The 18,363-nt window shown below is 35.7% G+C and overlaps 1 protein-coding gene across 1 annotated transcript in view; it reads left to right on the top strand.

The window, feature by feature from the left end:
* LOC149299859 (protocadherin-9-like) overlaps positions 1 to 18,363 on the top strand; it is an 851,540-nt gene that overhangs the window by 7,710 nt on the left and 825,467 nt on the right. The gene's annotated exons all lie outside the window — the stretch shown is intronic.

Here is an 18,363-nt window from a genome sequence, read left to right as displayed (position 1 = left end):
ATATATTAATATAATGAGTTTGGTAAGCATTACAATTTTGGCATGTGGTGGTTAGGAGGTTAATAGTTCTTTTTGATCTTTAAATTAGCAAGTTATACATTACTGTCAGTAATTGTTATTTGTTTATTCTGCAGAGTGCCAGTGAGATCACAACTCTCCAAAGCTGAAAGAAATAGCCTTTTTTCTTATATTATGCTAGCTGATGAATATTGATGTGATTGTTCTGTTTGGAACTAAGAGAATTTATTCTGGGTCATTATTGCTTGCAAGGAATCATTGGGAGTTGTAGTTCAGAACCACCCGGAGGGCTATCTGTTGGCTTTTCCTACTTCAACTACTCATTTTTTATTGCTGTACATGTTTTTTTTTTTTGCTTTGTTATTATCCTAGTGGTGCTTAAAGGGATGATCTTAATTAAAATCAATTGAAAAATTAACATACTATTGCAACATATTAGCAATTTAAAGTATCAATAAACATTGGCAACACTTGTGTGATTATACAGGCTTAGTTATTATTTTTGTACAAGCATATCTTGGGCAGGCATATTGTTTCATAAGCAAAGGGTTACACAGAAACCAAAATAGTATTTCACTTTTCTAAAGTATGAACAAGAACAAGAAGTAACAGGAATAGTAGGACCAATATTTAGACCAAATAGTCCCTGAGAGTACTATTGCATTAGATGTGCTATGCTGGAGCAATTTAGTGTGTTCACTATACTGCAGGATACAGGAGATTGGACCAGTTCCGCTCCCTAATTTCACTACACTATAATACGAAGGGCCAACCTCTACAGGGGAGGGCTGCCACATTTTGGCCTGGGAGGTAGGTAAAGCCAAGTTTTATACAAACTTATACACAGACACAAACACACAAACTAATACACACTTACACCTCCATGCTCACACATACTCCCTCTCACACACACATTCATGCACACAAACACACATACATATTCATGCTCTCTCACACACTTCTAAATATGGAAATATGTACTCATATAACATACATACACTCATACATACATACTACCTCCCTTACCCATCTGTCCCCCACCCCTTACCTCACCATCAGCTCGGTTTTACAGTGGGGTCCCATAACATCACATTATGTGACCCCTCTGCATTCATGCCTCCCGTGACTGGTCCACAATTGTTCACAAAAGGCTCATCTAACCTGGCTGGACTGCCCCTTTGTGAAGAGTTTTACAAAGCTCACCCCTGAAGCTTCTCCTTCAATGACGTCCAAGCTGAATCTACATAATGCAGTGTTTATTTTGGAATATTACTCATAAGTCACCTCACAGAGTTAATTATGCATTATGTAGGGCTGGCTTAGTGTTTTTTGGGGGACATTCTAAAGGGCTTGGCTGTTCACAGTGCATTGTGAAGTCAGATGAAATGTCCAACTCCACCTTTAGTGAATACATGCTATTAAAATTAAACATACTGATCTTCATTTACTTATATTAGAGCAACATTTAAACAGACTCTCCCTTTCTATTGCGATTCTAAGTGGAAGTTAAATTGAGACGCAGCCAATCCCTCCAAAATGTATAACATCCATGCAGACACAGTATTCCTTTTCTTTTGATAACCAATTCATAAGGCCCAAAGTGTAGGCCTGAAATAGAAACAGACTTACAACATGCCCCTTGCTTCTGAAGTCAATTGATATTTTCTTTGTCATTCACAAGTATGGCATGCGTACTTCTAGGTCAGGGATGTCCACCCTGCGGCCCTTCAGCTGCTGCAGGACTACATCGCCCATACTCCTCAGCCAGCCCCTTAGCTGAAAGAGCATTATGGGAAATGTAGTCCTGCAGCACCTGGAGGGCTGCAGGTTGGACGCCCCTGTTCTAGGTGAATAAGTATGCATAAGTCTGCTACCACCATCCATAAAGCTCCTCCTTTAACCTCTGATCCAAACTCTGGATTTGAGAATCACCAGGAACACATATTAAACCAATATTTTGGGGCAACACAAAACCTTGTATTCACGTTGTAGTAAGGATGTGTGAATATGGGGAGCTGAGTGCCTAAAATTTTAAAATCTGTGTACATTTTTATGGTTCTTAAATCAAGATTTCTAGGGTTCAATGGACCAAATGCATATTTAAGATAACCCAACATCATAAAAAGTTATGAAGTCGCACATTTCAAACAATATTAAAAAATACTTCACAATTAGTTGTTCTAGCTTATCCTTGAAATAGTTTGCTCGTAGAGTGTGTTTGACTCAGTACTGGACATACAAGTATCAGACATAATAGAACAACAACCCTTGCATATATTTCGATAGAAAAATATAGTTACAGTATGTTTTATCTCAGTGGATGAATATGGGATAAAATATAGCTCTCATTTTCATCTCTTTTTATTTTTTTGGTAGATAAGGATTGCTAATCAATTACGTCTGAGATTTACCTCCTTCATTAAATCACTTACCATACCTGTACATATCAAGTTAGAAAAACCCTAACATTCTGAATCAGGATTTTATATAACCTTTGGTTTGAAATCCTTAGAGTTGCATTATTTCCAGTTACAAACTAGTTGGCTTATAATTATATGGCTGTCTATATTACAGACACACTGTGTAGTGCCTGCCAGATAATCTAGAAAGTAACACACAGAATGTCACTGCTAAATGCACATGGATTTTGTAGTTTATCTATGAGTGACATTTATTATATGTCCCCATGTTTTCAGACCTACCACTATCTTGACACAATTGGAGGTTTTTAATGTGAGGTTTCCATTTTAAAAGTTATAAGGTAGATACAATGTAGGATCCATGGTAATAGTGTTTCCTGCACACATAAAAACATAACTTTTATTATAAATGTATTAAAATGTTAAACCATCCAATGTATATTATACGCTTTCTCCATCCAAAAATCCATAGAGCATCCTCATTGTGAGCCCCATGTCAATATCATAGGTATCCAGAAATATTGAAGATTTGTGGCTACAAATTCTGTACATTCTGCCCCCACACCACATGCTTTACATTGACAAACAATGGAATTTGGATGAATAGATGTTTTAATATGCATTTGATAGTTTAACATTTTAATATATTTATAAGCATTTTATTTTAAATACAGTGGTACATTTGTGTACACATGACTTTCAGGGCTCACTTTGATATCAGTGGGGTAGATTGAGCTCACACTCTATTTTTGGGCCACTTTCTACTAGATTCTTACACCCCCTTCTTGTTCCCACGGTTACCCCTAAATCCGAGCACCTCTGTCTTATCACTTTTGCAAGATTAACACCTATTTTACAACTTGACCATCCTCACATTCACAAACCTAACCTCTACAATGAAAAATGCAGGAGCACATGGGTGAAGTTGACTTTTATGGACATTATGGCGTTCTAGGACATGGGTCATTTACGATGGCCATGGCGATTCTTAGTCATACGTGGCAAGTTTGATGTGTTGCTTTCACTGACATTACAAAAAAAAGTTCTGTGGGTTCAGAACATGACAGAATAATAATGTAGCTAGAATATCATTTCTCAATATGTTAATCTATCACAATTGAAATATTGGTTCAGTAATTTTACCAAATATTTGGTTGGTATGAAAAGGGTTAAATAAAGAAAAAATTCATTGATTTCTTAGAATCCTATCCACACATGTATTGTTAAAGCTGCTTTAGAATCATTCCTTTGCATTGTCAAAAGACTTGGTACTGAATGGGTTGTAAGCTGTAGTTTTCACTATGATTTATTCTCCCTAACCAAGCACTAAACAAAGCAAAGGTTCAAGAAGCATAGGAATACTCAGATTTATTCTTTTGGTTAAGTGGGGAATGTATGCTATTCAGTAGTGTTTTCAGCTTCATCATTTCTACTTTTCCTTTTTCGGGTCATGATGGCAATCTAGATTTAGGGATAACGCTTTTCGACAAGTGCTGGTATTACTGCTGAAACATACATTTGCTTGTCAGTATACATTTATAAATATCTAAAAAGGTAAGTTCAGGCCAAGTAAAAATTCTTCAGATACATTTATTTCTTAACAACTACACTCAACAGTCTCCGCTTAAACAAGTGAATGTGAACTCTGGAAATACACCGTAATCTCTCATGTTTTTCTGTAAGATATGGTTTGCAATGTGAGATTTCATCAGGTTTATTTTAAAAGTCTTGAGCGCGTGCCAAGTTCCATTGTGCAGCAAGATACATTTATGTTTGTAACAAAAACACACTAGGAGCGTTACAAATCTTGCGTATTTTATCAAATCTCCTCGAAATAGCTACCGAAAACTGCTAGAATGATTGATAAACAAAAAGAGATTGTAAAAATAGCAGTTTATATAGTAGTAGCATTTATATCACTGAATAGGTTCTAATATGACATTTATTCAGGAGGTTTGTTAATGCTTTTAGTGATATAGAAGTCAAGAGGGCTCTTTTGCATCTATCATGTAGAGATATAAGTTCACCTTTTACATGGAGTTGTGTGGTAGCCAGGGCCGGCCCAAGGCAAAATGCCGCCTGGGGCGAATTTTAAAATGCCACCCCCCCACCTTATCTACCCTTCCTCTCCCTCCGTCCCTGCCGCCCCCCCTTATCTAGCCTTCCTCTCCCTCCGTCCCTGCCGCCCCCCCCCTTATCTAGCCTTCCTCTCCCTCCGTCCCTGCCCCCCCCTTATCTTGCCTTCTTCTCTCTCTGTCCCTGCGCCCCACCCCCCCTTCTTGTACTTGCCTTTCAGCAGTCCTGCGGCGAGTCTCCCTGTTCGGTCTCAGTGCCGGCTTGTAATGCTGAGCACCGGAAATCTTCCAGCACTCAGCATTACAAGCCAGCACCGAGACCGAACAGGGAGACTAGCCGCAGAGGAGAGAGTGAGGGGCGCCGAGCGGGTACTGACAGCGGCGCCCCTTTCTCTCTCTTTCGCTTTAAAAAAAAAAAAGGGGCTTGGGGCGGCGAAGTGCCGCCCCTTCAAGAGTGCCGCCTGGAGCGGTTGCCCCACTCGGCTCCATTGTCGGGCCGGCCCTGGTGGTAGCCATAGGCCTTTTTTTTTTGTTGACCGTTTGTCCATCAAGGATTGCTTTAGCGTATTCACCATTTCTGTGAAACAGATGTGAAAATGTTCCTCTCTTTTTTTTTTTTTAGTGATGCTTGTCAGCAGCAAATATCATATTTAAATGATTGAGGCAGATTGCTGATATATAAACAGCGTAATAGCAGAGAAGCTGCTTTCTCATGAGACGTACCTTTTAGAAAAAGATTAACCCTACTTTCCCAATATTACAGATACCCTTCAATTAAAAATAAAAATTATATGTAGGTGGAAGGAAGGGAAGCAGGAAGAATGTCGAGATTTAAATTAGGGAACGCACACTTGACTCCCATGGCAACCACGTGAAAGGGGTGCTCTCAGCAGGTGCCTAGTTTCTTATTCTAGAATTCAAACCATGGTTAATTATACCTTGTTTGTATGTATTTATACAGCGTTCTACACTTTATTTGTTCTAAATCATTAACTTGATTTGGTACATTTTTTAAAAATATATTTTTTAAAGATCAGATTTTTTTAACACAATAGACTATCTTTAAAAACAGAGACAGTATTTCTGTGTGTATATATATATATACATATATTCTGTGTGTATATATATATATACATATAAAAAACTAAGCTTATTTAATTCCCGTGTTAATTAAACAAATACCAACAATACTATTAATACTGTATTGAAGGCAATTGACATTGCTCATGATATAACATGTAATCCGTTTTGTGCATAAGGGACCTGCAAAGCTTTACTTCTGAATGCCATTCACACCCTCTGGCAGTTCGAGGATTATTAAAGTAAATTAATAAGAAGCTGACTGTATCAAAGCTGGATTTATTCTCCAGTGGACAGTAGCGCTGGCTACATGATTCAAGACAGTGCCTTCAGTGCATAATAGAACCTTACTATATATATATATATATATATATATATATATATATATATATATATATATACACATACACACACCTATAGTTGAATTTTCAAATATGTATACTTATCCACAGAAGGAAACAATTGCCAGGATTCTCAAAATTAAACGAAACAGATGATATTTTTCTTCTTAATATGCAGACATACGGCAATGATAACAGTATGGCTGGTTTCAAGATATTGTGTCAGTGTTGGCTTTTGTTGTGGTTGTGTGTTGTAGATTAAGTTTTTAAATGCAAATACTCGTATGTCAAGATTGACAAGGGCTTTGGGCAGCATTTAGACTATGACTCGATTCTTTCATTTTAATATCCGTGTTGCTCTACAGGTCTGCAGTAGTGTGCTTTAAACTTGTAGTCCATCAAATATTGTTTGGGTCATTGTGTGACCAGGCCGTTGTGACCAGGATGCTGTGACCAGGCCACTGGTTGGCACTTAAATGCGTCACATTTTCCTGTGACTGATTGGGGACATTGAAATGTTAGTAGGAGTGTTTGCAGGAGCGCTGTGGTTTCAAATCTTTAACTTCAGTATACATTATGAAGGTTCATCCACAATAAGCTTCCTGCTGCAGGAAGAGCATGGCTGGCCCCTGTTCAATGCATTGTTAAGTCAGTGAGATTTCTCTTAAGTATCCTCACTTTTTAAATTATGCATTATGCAGGGCCAGCTCAGCCCTTCTTGCTAGAGAATCGTGCCATTGTTAACCATTCATAAGGTATAGTGAAGTGAGAGATGTAACCACAACTTCTTTATTTTAAGTGCATGCATCTCATTGTCTAGCCGGTTTCTAATCTCCTCTCTGAGTAAATGTTGACAGATTTAGCAAAGGGAATATATATATATATATATATATATATAGAGAGAGAGAGAGAGAGAGAGAGAGAGAGAGAGAGAGAGAGATTTCCAACAAAATACTTACGGTTTCTGCAGTTTTTCCTCTTAATGATCACATTTCATTGCCATGTTGACATACAATGTCTGAACCACAATAATTCAGTAAATATCTGTGTTTTACCGTATCAGAGCCTTTTTCAATTACCAGTATAATCAGTTCAGCGTTATAGCCAGATGGAAGATAAGTTGTTATTTTTCTCCCTTTAGCTGTTTTGTCTTTCTACCACAAGTTGCCCACAAAACAAGTCAAGCATTTTTACATAGGACAAGGTCATTTTTATTTAAATACACTTTTTTATATATTATATCCATTGTAAAATAAATATCTCATATTTTCAGTGTAAAACTAGAATATGCTTACGTCACAAAGCTGAAAGCATTCCTTTATATTCTAATTTTCATTTGTGCGTGATACATAAAAATAAATTAACAATTTCAAACAATTTGTTTAGGCAAATGTCAGCATACTGAGAAGCGAAATATACTTACCAAACCATCTTAAATGCTAAATACACTTTTAGGATAATAAGCAAATGCACAAAGCTTGTAAACCTTTTCATAAAGTGGATTTAAGTGTAAACATTGATCTTGGTAATAACCTTTTGGTTTAACACAGAATTATTTTAATGAACTGTTTAAACCACAAAAAATACAAGGTTTTTTAAACATTTGATTTCAATATTAACATTGCAAATGTCAAAACTCTTCATAATGAATGTATGAAAATACCATGTAGTTAAGAAGCATAGCGCAAATGAGAAGACGTCATGCTGTGGGAGCATTAGTAACTGTGTGCGTTGCCAGAAATTACCACACTTAAAATGTAGATTTCAGTTGCAAGTACATTTGCACTATATTAAGATATGCAAATTTCAGTTGTCAATTTAAGATTATAAAAAGGTTTTTTTCTTCCTCTCATCACTGTACACATGAGACTAAAATGACATGTCTGCTGTCTTCCTTCCTCAGTTAACAAATATTGGGTCTGGTGTTAAATCAAAGCAGTTTGGTGAAATCATTTTTGTGATATGTATACTCTGAATTAGTATTCTCATTATTCTTAGCAGAAAACAAATGCGGGAAATAAAGAGTTTTCATTTTCCATCAGTTATACAAGGTTTCTGTGACATATGTTGAAGCCCTTAGCCCCATCTTCTCCTTTAATAGGCTTAGTAGCCAATGGGCTAGATTCGGTGGAAGAGAGGAATCTATCACAAGTAATTGAATGGCAATCATCCCATAGATTTCAGTAAATTAGATTAAACAAATTAGATAAAAACAATGATACATTTAAATCTGGGCCAATATGTATCTGTTTTTACCCTCTTTTATTGCAATGAATGCAAGTTGATATTACATTATTTGTGATAGATATATCTCTGACATTGGCTCCAGTCCAGATTTAAATAAATGAATCGTTTGTTATAGTAATTTATTGTGAGTAAGAACTAAGTATTTTCTTCATTAACCCTGTCCAATTATGTGAGCAAGCAGCAGTAAGCATTTGTCTAGAAAAAACTTTGTAGAACTTGATAAATATCAAAAGGGGTCAGAATTTAAAAATCATTCCAAAATACTATGTGTTTATTTGCATTTTTAGCTTATAGATCTCATTACTAAAAAATTGCAAACTCTCAGTATTATTAATGCCCACTTTTAGTTATTCGAAAGTTCTTTTTAAGTATTTCAAAGACAAAAATCACTTTGTATACACATACATTTTAATCAGAATACATTTGATACTGAAATTATATACCCGGAGATCCAGTTTTGTTTGAGTGCCTAAACAGTTGAGTTGCAACAAGTAAACATTCAGTTCACTACCTTTAATATATATATATATATAGATAGATAGATAGATAGATAGATAGATAGATAGATAGATAGATAGATAGATAGATAGATAGATAGATATACAGTGTAAAATATTTGGTATAATACGCACTTGTGTATAATATGCAGGCATAAGTTTACACTCAAGTATGCTAAAGGAACAAATTAAGTACTGTATAATACTCACCCATAACTTCACAGGCAATGTCACATTTACATATACTCACACTCACATATACTGACAGTCATACTTGTACCCACATACATATTCCAACAGACTCCATGCATCACACACACATCTACATTTAAGACCCATCCCAGCTTCCTTAGATCTGTAGGCTCACCAGCAGCTAGTGACAGGTCTGTTCTCCTGACCCTTTGCGGTCAGTTCCTGAGTCTTGACTGGCAAAGCCATCAGTCTTGCCTCAGTCAGTCACACAAAGGCAGCATTGCAAGCATGGTTCAAAGGTATGTTTTTGTTCAGTTTTAAGTACTCCGGTATAATATCCACCCCCTCTTTTCAGGAATCTTTACAAAAAGGGTAGGTTGTGCGCATTAGACCAAATATATATTTGTCTCCTTATATGTTTCTCCTGCAAAAAGGGCTGAATAGTTGTATCTATGAAGGAATATGAGGAAAATCTCACCAATTTTATTGTGCAGGCCTGGCCAAATTTTTCTGAATCAAAATGCTAAATACTGGGTGATTATCAGAAATAAGGCAATTATAATTATTCTATATTTAGCTTTTTGCTCCCTTTATGCTCTTTATGATGCTATGCTCTAGTACACACCAAAATTAATAGAGCCGTTCTGCCACTAGAAAACATCATTATTCTGATGTCACCAGAACAGCAATGGATGAACCACATGAAGATATTCACTTCTTTTGTTTTAAAAGGCATGCCACATCACTCTTGCTGACAATTACAAAACAATTACCATTACCCATTTGATTTGTGTTATAGAAACACACAGGTTTATATTTAATAGTCAAATGCCTTCCATAAAACACCTTCTGGCACACACATACTTCATTGGCATAGAATGTGTGTTTCTGGCACAAAATACCAGCTTAGTAAGTAGGGCTCAGTCTTTTGCATCAAACATGTTTTTAGTACAAAAAATACACGTCAGCCCTTACGAGTTATATCTTTCTGCTTTCTATAGCTGCACACTGGTAAAAAATAATATAAGGTCAATTTTTTAAATAGGACAAAGACCACACACACACTCACATACACTCAAATACACATATACACCTACACACGGATTCAACATGATTATAAAGCTTAGTGAGTGAAATCATGCAAGAAAATAATATGGAAAACGGAATATTATTAAAATAGAGCAGTATGGTCATTAATTTGACAGCTAATTGTAACTCTGTATATAAGTTCTTTTAATTGTATTGAGAGAATATGGGTTTTTTTTCACATGTTTCAGCCCTTTAAGGTGCCATTTCAACTATGATGTTGATCACTTTTCTAACTAAATGCAGAATTAGAAACATAATCTCCACTACTGCGGAAGGATGTTACCATCTTAAATAACTATTAATAAATCATGTCAAATTTTGCCTCATTCATAATTTTTGCTGGGAGCACTTAATTGCCAAGTGGCACAAAAGCAGGCACTGATGTTGTTGCCATAGAAACTGAAAAGGCATCTTAAAACTCTCTATGTGATTGAACCTTTAGACGAAACAATATAATGACAGATCTACTAAGATATATTTGCTTATTACACTAGAGAGTTCAATGTTTTGTTTTAAGTGGAACACGAGGGCACATGAGTATCACTCAAAATGACTAGTCTATCCAAATACAATTATGTGCCGTCCGACACAAATGTTTATAGCAAATGAGTGGTGTTAAGTGAATTAGTACATTACAAAAAGACCTTGTTAGCTTGTGGTCAGAAAAACACTTATGGAACATTTGGTCAAGATGATACTTTTTTGGGCTGACATATAATGGATTGCCAATAAATGTATCATCTTTACCAAATATGCTTTCTCTCTTTCTATGGCTAACACTGTAAACCTGGAAGGAACACTTAATCCTATAAATGATACGTACCTGTTATACACAGGTGTGCTTCAAACCCAAGACTTTATGGTACAATGCTTGCACTAGCTAGCCATTGAAAATGTAAAAGGTGTCCAAACACTCCGATTAGTATAGGCTCTTGTTTTGGCAAAGCCTTTCCTCCCAGGATTTTTGTGGTACCCTAGTGAACTATGTTCAGTGTTCCCCCACATGCTTTCTTTATTAACATAAAAAACCAGCCTCATAATGGTACCCAGAGCCAGACAGGCCTGTCACTTTTAGGTAATGGCCGCCTGATGATGTCTTTCTAAATGAGTATTTCTGTTCACTTAGTATGCGGCCTTTCATATCCAGCATCTGGCCGCATTCTGCTGATCGTATGAGTGTGTTGTGATGTTGGCCAGTGGCCCATAGGGCATTTGCTTGGTGTGTGAGATGGCCAGTCCAGGGCTGGTGGCACCCCAGGCAGGATAACAGAGGAATAAATGCCATGATAGCAAGTATTGTAGTAAGCGTTACACAGAGCAGTTCAAAAGTCCAAAAGCCCTGAATCCTAACATTCCTAACATTACTTAGGATATCAGTAATCCAAGAAACCAATTAGTGTTTTGTCATTAAAACGCTGATGTAAATGGCATTGATAAGAGTATTTTGAAGACTTTTGGCGTATCAAAATAAGTATATATTTACAGTATGTGAGGAAATTACATTTATACATATCATGTAACTGAATTTTCTGCTACCATTGGCTCAAAATATATAGCATATGTGGTTGCCTTTTCTGCTCAATGCAGTAGTAAAAGGAATCAATATTTTTCATACCGCATGGGATGAAAAACTTTTAAACCAAGGGAGATATTTGCAGTTGACATTGTGAGATCCGGTATAGAAGAATATTCTCATATATTGTTAAAGTAATTTCCTACAGCTATAGAATATAACAGTTAATGTATATAACTATGTGGGGTTCTGGTTCTCTTACCAGAATGTCAATGCTCGACTCATCTGTTCTCTGTTCACTCTTATATTGCAATATACTTAAAATAGAATACCTTTTGACAAGCCATGTACAATTGCTTCAAACTGTACAACTGCTTCTCAATACGAAAACAGCGATGTAGTATGGATAATTATCCATTTCTAATTTTATCTACAATATAGTCTTTAAAATGACTGTTATTACACCTTACAGAGACCTATAATTAGGGGAGCAATCTTTTCCCCTGGTAATTTTCTTTTTTTAATATGAAATGTTCCCTGTATGAAATATATTCTGGTAGCCATTTTTTAACGTTTGGTTTCCGTTCACTTCTGATATGGCTTTCCTTAACTTTTTTTTTTAATACTTCTAGAGAGGCTGCAAACATCTATTAATCTTGCAAATTGCTATAATTACAAAAGTATATATATATATATATATATATATATATACAAAAAATAAATCAGGACTAGGAAAGTATCCCTAAGGTTTTCCAGCTAGCAAAAAAAATTTTACTAGCCAGGAGGAAAAAAATGCTTGTCTATATAATACTCGGGATTCGTAAGACATCATATTTTTATACCTTTATCTTCCATTATAATTTAGTCAATTTTATGTATATTTGACTACAAAGCTTTAACCGATGGATAACAGTTGCATAATCCTCTTCAGTGTTCTGTTACGTTTCCTCACAATCTTCATATTTCTAGTAGACGATGCCAGGGGTGATGGCTTAGCTTTGAAAACCTTTTTGATAAGCGAGTAGCAAATTAGCACATATGAATTTATTCAAAATCAGAACTTGGAGATCCTCATCAGTAATCAGGGGTTACACATTTTTAAGCATTATTCCTTCTCCTATACTTTAGAAATGGAAGTACAGAGGAATCAAGAAAGGTGTTTTCCATTTTTTATTTATTATACCAGGGACATAAGAACAGAAAAATCCATGATTATCGGTACTTTAGAAGTATTTGATTAAAAAAAAAGGAGAAATACATTATTCTGTTCCCAAATCTTATACATTTTCCCTTTACATACCTATGATGATGATGATATTCACACATGATCCCAAGCTTATTAATACCGTTGCCACCATAACCTACTTATCTGCATACCCACATTGCTTGACAAGAATAACCCCAGCATAGAAAATTGTCAGTAGGTGGTGATCCACCTCCCTTGAGAAATTAACACATTTCTTACTAAATACATGAGTAGTAACATCATTCATTGAACTACAGAACTAGCTTTAACCCTTTAATATTTTGTCTCATTCATAATTCTTGCAAGGAACCCTTCATTGTCATGTGGCCCAAATGCAGACACTGATAGGTTACTGCAGCATAAACTGGATATGCTTCTAGAAACTTGAGTTGTGTTTATGTGATTGAACATTCATCACAAAGAATAAAATGACAGATTTGATTTGCTTAATTAGTGAGCACAATTAATGTATAAGCAGAACCGCACCTTTAAAGTCCAGCAATGGTCCTCTATGGGAAAAGCAAGAGGTGTAGTTGGAGGAATTATAAAATGATCTGTTATAGATTTTGCATTGCCCAGGGCAGCTTTACCAGACATTATAAAACATCATTAGTGTTTTGATCTAGCATTCTCAGATTGTCTGCCAAGCAGTATTTGCGGCTCCAAGCATTTACGTTGTTTGCCTGTTTAGACCTCCACATCGTATATTGGCCCTACCCTGGCAAGATTAAAATGCACCCAACACAATCAAGGGTTGAATTGTAAGCAGTACAGGCTTTTCTTTTTGCTGTTCAACGGAGGCAGACCATATTGTTTTAATATTTCAGATAATCCAGGCATTTCAGATTTATTTGAATATATATTACGTGCAGTTATATCCTTTATTGCTTTTTCCCCAGATCAGACTTCATGTCTGAGATTTTAAATTAATTATCTACATAGCTGGGTAGTCCCTCGGTTCAAATAATGTATGAAAAAAAATAAACATCCATTCACAGGAGAACAAATCTTACTGATACTTTTTACCTTTGGAATCTTAATTGGAACAGGCTCTGTTTTTAACGCAGTGCGCTCGTCATAAAAAAAAAAATACAAATCTAAATTGCCTTTTATATACACACTTATCGCACAATGCATTTTTTAAAAGAAAAATTATGCAGTGTGAACAAACACAGCTGGCATATTTATGCTTACAAAGAATAGTAATAGTTTTTTTCACGGTCAAAATTAATTTTCTTTAGTATTATATACTATACTGTGTTCTATAGTAAAATTACATGTATTGTCAGTTTATAAATAAAATGGGGTTGATCTATTACACTTTTTACACTATATACACTTTTTTTAGTCCATAACGCTACGGGGGAACATCCCAGGTCAGGCTACCCAGAGCCCTCCCTCTTCGGAGGAGTGACTTTAGAAAGGGGTGGGGCCTTAAGCACACATGGGTGTGGTTAGCTGTCGATAAGGACAGGCTAGATAATGCAGATTTGCATGGGAGTAGAACTGGGTGGGGAGACGATGTGCCTAAAAACCACTCCTGCACTCCAAAAAATTAGCAGTGTGACCCTGACCCAGAGATCCAGGGAAGCAGTGCTTCACCCGGAGACTCCTGGTGAAACCCAGATAGTTCCCAGGCACGTATATCACTTTATATTCCATTTTACATATTTACACTGCCATGATAACGTATTATTTTTTTAATAATTCAATTGGTTTATTTTACTTAAATTATTTTATTTAAAGACGGAGAATTACTCATCGGGGTAAATACCGGTAATAGCATATTTTTAAATAAACACTATCTCATAGGACCTCTGGCTAACCTGTAGCTCTTTTACCATTTTTTGTTTAGAAAAGATTGATTATCACTTGTTTGAGAATGTAAAACATTTCAGAATGTTATCATTTTCGGAATGCATTTGCTTTGTTTCCATTGATTTTACACCCGAAGGGAAAATACCAGGCATTGAACTGGGTTGTAGTTTGGAATTTAATCACCAGCTTCATTAGATTGATTTGTATGTTTTTTTTATATGGCATTAAAAATATATTTAATGTCTGGTATTAAAAAAGCTTACAGTGAATCATTAATCATCCTTATTATTATTACTATGAACATATGATCCATATGAATACTTACATTTTTACATGACTTCATGATAAATAAATAATAGGGCAATGCACACTAAGTGGTTTGTATAAACAACTACATTTACTTCCAATGTGACATTATTAGAATAAAACACAAACCCAGGAAACAAAGGTATAAGCAAGGCAAATTGATCGAGTCTTAACAGTATCTACAGTGAGTGTATAGGTATCTTGGAAAGGTTTCAGTGATTTGTTTGGAAGTGTATTTATTGACATTAATGCAAGTTTGTAAAAAGACTATTACACAGAAAATTTCACAATAGATATTTCCTAGTAATTGAAAAAAATATATTACACTAAAGCAGTTTGGAAACAAATTTGAATACAAAATATATATTAATTATATATTTTTATCATACAATGGAAATGTGTTAATCCTTAAAACGTTTAGGCATGAATCCAAACCCACAAATCTCCGTAAGAAGTCCTAAAATTAGACAGGTGTTTTCCGGAAGGATAATCAAGAGTTTTTGACCTCACAAGTGTGAATAAGAAAGACAACCACTGCGGCTAACAAAATGAAGTAATTGATTCAGGGGATTAGGCACAAATAAAGACAAAATGTATTCTAAATTGACAAGTTAAAGAAGATCCAACTGGTTTAGCCCTGAGAATGTATTCTCTAAGAAGATGGTTAAGCACTAGGAATATGAGTGCAGTCCATTTGCTGTTTCTCCCAGTACTGTTGCCAGTGGAAAAAAACATCCATAACGCATCATTTTAAAAAGAAAACCATTTTAGTGAAAGATTGAATATTTTTGAGGTTGCCTATATTTCTTTTTTCTTGCTCTACTACTTTCCTAGCAGCCAGTTCAAGCTAGCCCACCAAGGTACCCATTGTATATGATTTAGAATACTATTGGGAATTATATAGAGTAGTGTAAGCTAATTATATTAATATACACATTCATTTAAATAATATATTTACTGAGAATTTTATTACCAGGAATATTTTAGCCAGGAATGCAACCTTTTTTCGGTTTTAATTTTCCAGTAGCACAATGGATGGATTTTGGTATACACACTTCCCTATGAAGAACCTTGGTTTGAAGCACTTTGGTTGTATATTGCAGATTGGGGACAGCAGCAGAAGTTGGCTGAACCACGCATGGTAATGATAGAGGCCTTGTAATGAGCACTTATACCAAGGAGTTAACAAGTCATCAGAAGCTATAATGCTGGAGTTTATCCGCCATGTTGTGCTGTTGAAGCCTCTGACAATGTGCCTCTCAGCATATATCCAATGCATATAATTTAAATTCATAGAACAGTTGAGTTCCACCAGAATATAATTTTTTTTTGTTGTTTAAATTTCCCTACTGAGGTGTAATTCAAATATTCATGATTTACACCATCTGTGATTTTTTATTCCTCTTCTTTAAATGCCTTTGTAACATAAGAACAAACAGTACGAGTGAAAGAAATGCCTGTGTTCGCATTATTGTCACAGCTTTGTGGTTCACCGTGTCTTGCATATTTTTAAGATCTTGTATGCAGAAAGGGTTTACTACACTAATTAAAGACTGTTGTTCAGCATGTCACTTAACACAGATACTTGCACAGCTAATTAGTCAACGGCTCAGTATTGTAATAGGTCACCTGGTAACCACACATAGGTTGTAGAAGTATTTTATTCCTTCTTCTCGTATATGTGTCCTTCTGTCTGTCTGTCTACTATATACACGTCTCTCCCTCTCTCTATAGATGAAGCTAGATACATGTCTTCTATAGAGATAGGCAACATAAGAATGTACAAAGACAAACAACCTATTTGTAGTTATCAGGTTACCTATATGGTATTTAACCCTGAAATACCACAAAAATTATTGATAATGCTCAATCTTACTTGATACCTTCATTGTATTTAATTTTCTTACAATGTAACCTTGTAACACTATCATTGTAATTGTAAATGTTCTCCGGGACATAACTGAAAATGAGAAATCTCAGAAGTATTCTTCCTGGTTTTCTTTCTAAATAAGTAGAAACATCATTAGTCAGTGAGGGAAAATTATGCAATTGGCAGATGAACTAACTTTTTATAAAATAAACACAATATTAATAAACATAATATATATCAACATTAGTCACACATGAAACACACTGGAAGGAAGGTATAGTATATACTATAGATATAGGTTTTAATACAGTTCACATTCCTGGGGGGGCGGGGATGAAATGATTGATAACTGGAACATATTTTAGGGCATTAAAAAACACCTTACCTATAGTTTAATGGCACAAATGTCAGAGACATTAGGATTCTACAGTTTTAATGGATACAGGATTAATGGAGGCAAACGCTTACCCAGAATGACTTCAAGGGAGACGTGCAATATGGTGTAACAGTGGGGAAGATCAGTGGCATAAGAATAAATATTCACGGGAGAAATAGAGTGTAATTTATTTCAATGCATTTGTCATTGTTAAATGTAATTAATGTGGACAGTTTTATTCTGGTCTAGGTTGATAAACATAATCTGTGATTTCTATATGAGCATGGATATCCTTGCTCCTATAATTTTGTTACTGATGATCTTTCTGTCTATATATCAGTGTGGCTGTGAGAAAAAAATGTTGCATTTTTTTGTATGAGTTTGAGACAGGACATGTCACTTCATTATGTATAAAGTGGATGAAGGTATACTGAGTAGAATGCAACAGAGATGTAAGAATTGTTAGGGTATAATGTTTTAGTAGGGCCTGGACGGTCACTTTTTTTTCCCAAAATGAAATCGGTTTTGGGTTTAAGACAGTCCTGCTGCCAGGGATTATAGAAAATGTCGGCAGAGCTCATGGAACATCATGGTAACACATCCATTTTCACTCATGTAGTTAGTATGTCTGGGCAAACAACATTGTGTTATAGCCCACTTATTTGTAAAAGATTAAGCAAAGGAAGGGATAACGCGTAGGTCAGTTTAAGTCATTTCAGAAAACCATGCAGTCTAAAAATGCTTTAAGGACAAAAATGCCTTGTGGTGCGGTCCAGACTGGCCATTGTGCACAACAAACGACTGCCTGGTGGCCTGGTACTCGGCAGCACCTTCCAAATACCTGTCAGCATTGTCGTCATCATCATCACCCTGTAAGAAACAACCTGATGTGTATAGCACAAACTGATTTAAGATGTCAAACGTAGGTAGGCACATCAATATATCAAAAGCAGTCCAACAGTCTGTCCAAGAAAACTCATTGTGTGAAGTGCCAGTCATAGAGCAGGGTGTTTTGCCAGCAAACTGCTTCTAAGCTCTGTATCTCAACAATGGGACCTGAATTTTCTATATTGATGTACCCCTCATGCTGTCCTAGGACTGTTTGTAGTTGATGGGGGTTGCTGTCTGACTGGGGGGAAAACAGATTAGGAGCGATAACTTTTCTTTAATATAAGACCATAAGATTTAACTCCATATGTCTAAGAAAATTGTCTGCACAATGCACACACATCTCTTCTTCAACACTGATGAAAATATAAATGAATTCAGTAATGC

This window comes from Sceloporus occidentalis, unplaced genomic scaffold (genome assembly GCF_023333645.1).
Source record: "Sceloporus occidentalis isolate IW3139 unplaced genomic scaffold, rSceOcc1.0.p SCAF_27, whole genome shotgun sequence".
Classification (NCBI taxonomy): domain Eukaryota; kingdom Metazoa; phylum Chordata; class Lepidosauria; order Squamata; family Phrynosomatidae; genus Sceloporus; species Sceloporus occidentalis.
Note: the sequence above shows the minus strand (reverse complement) of the source record. Positions and strands in the feature narration are given on the sequence as shown.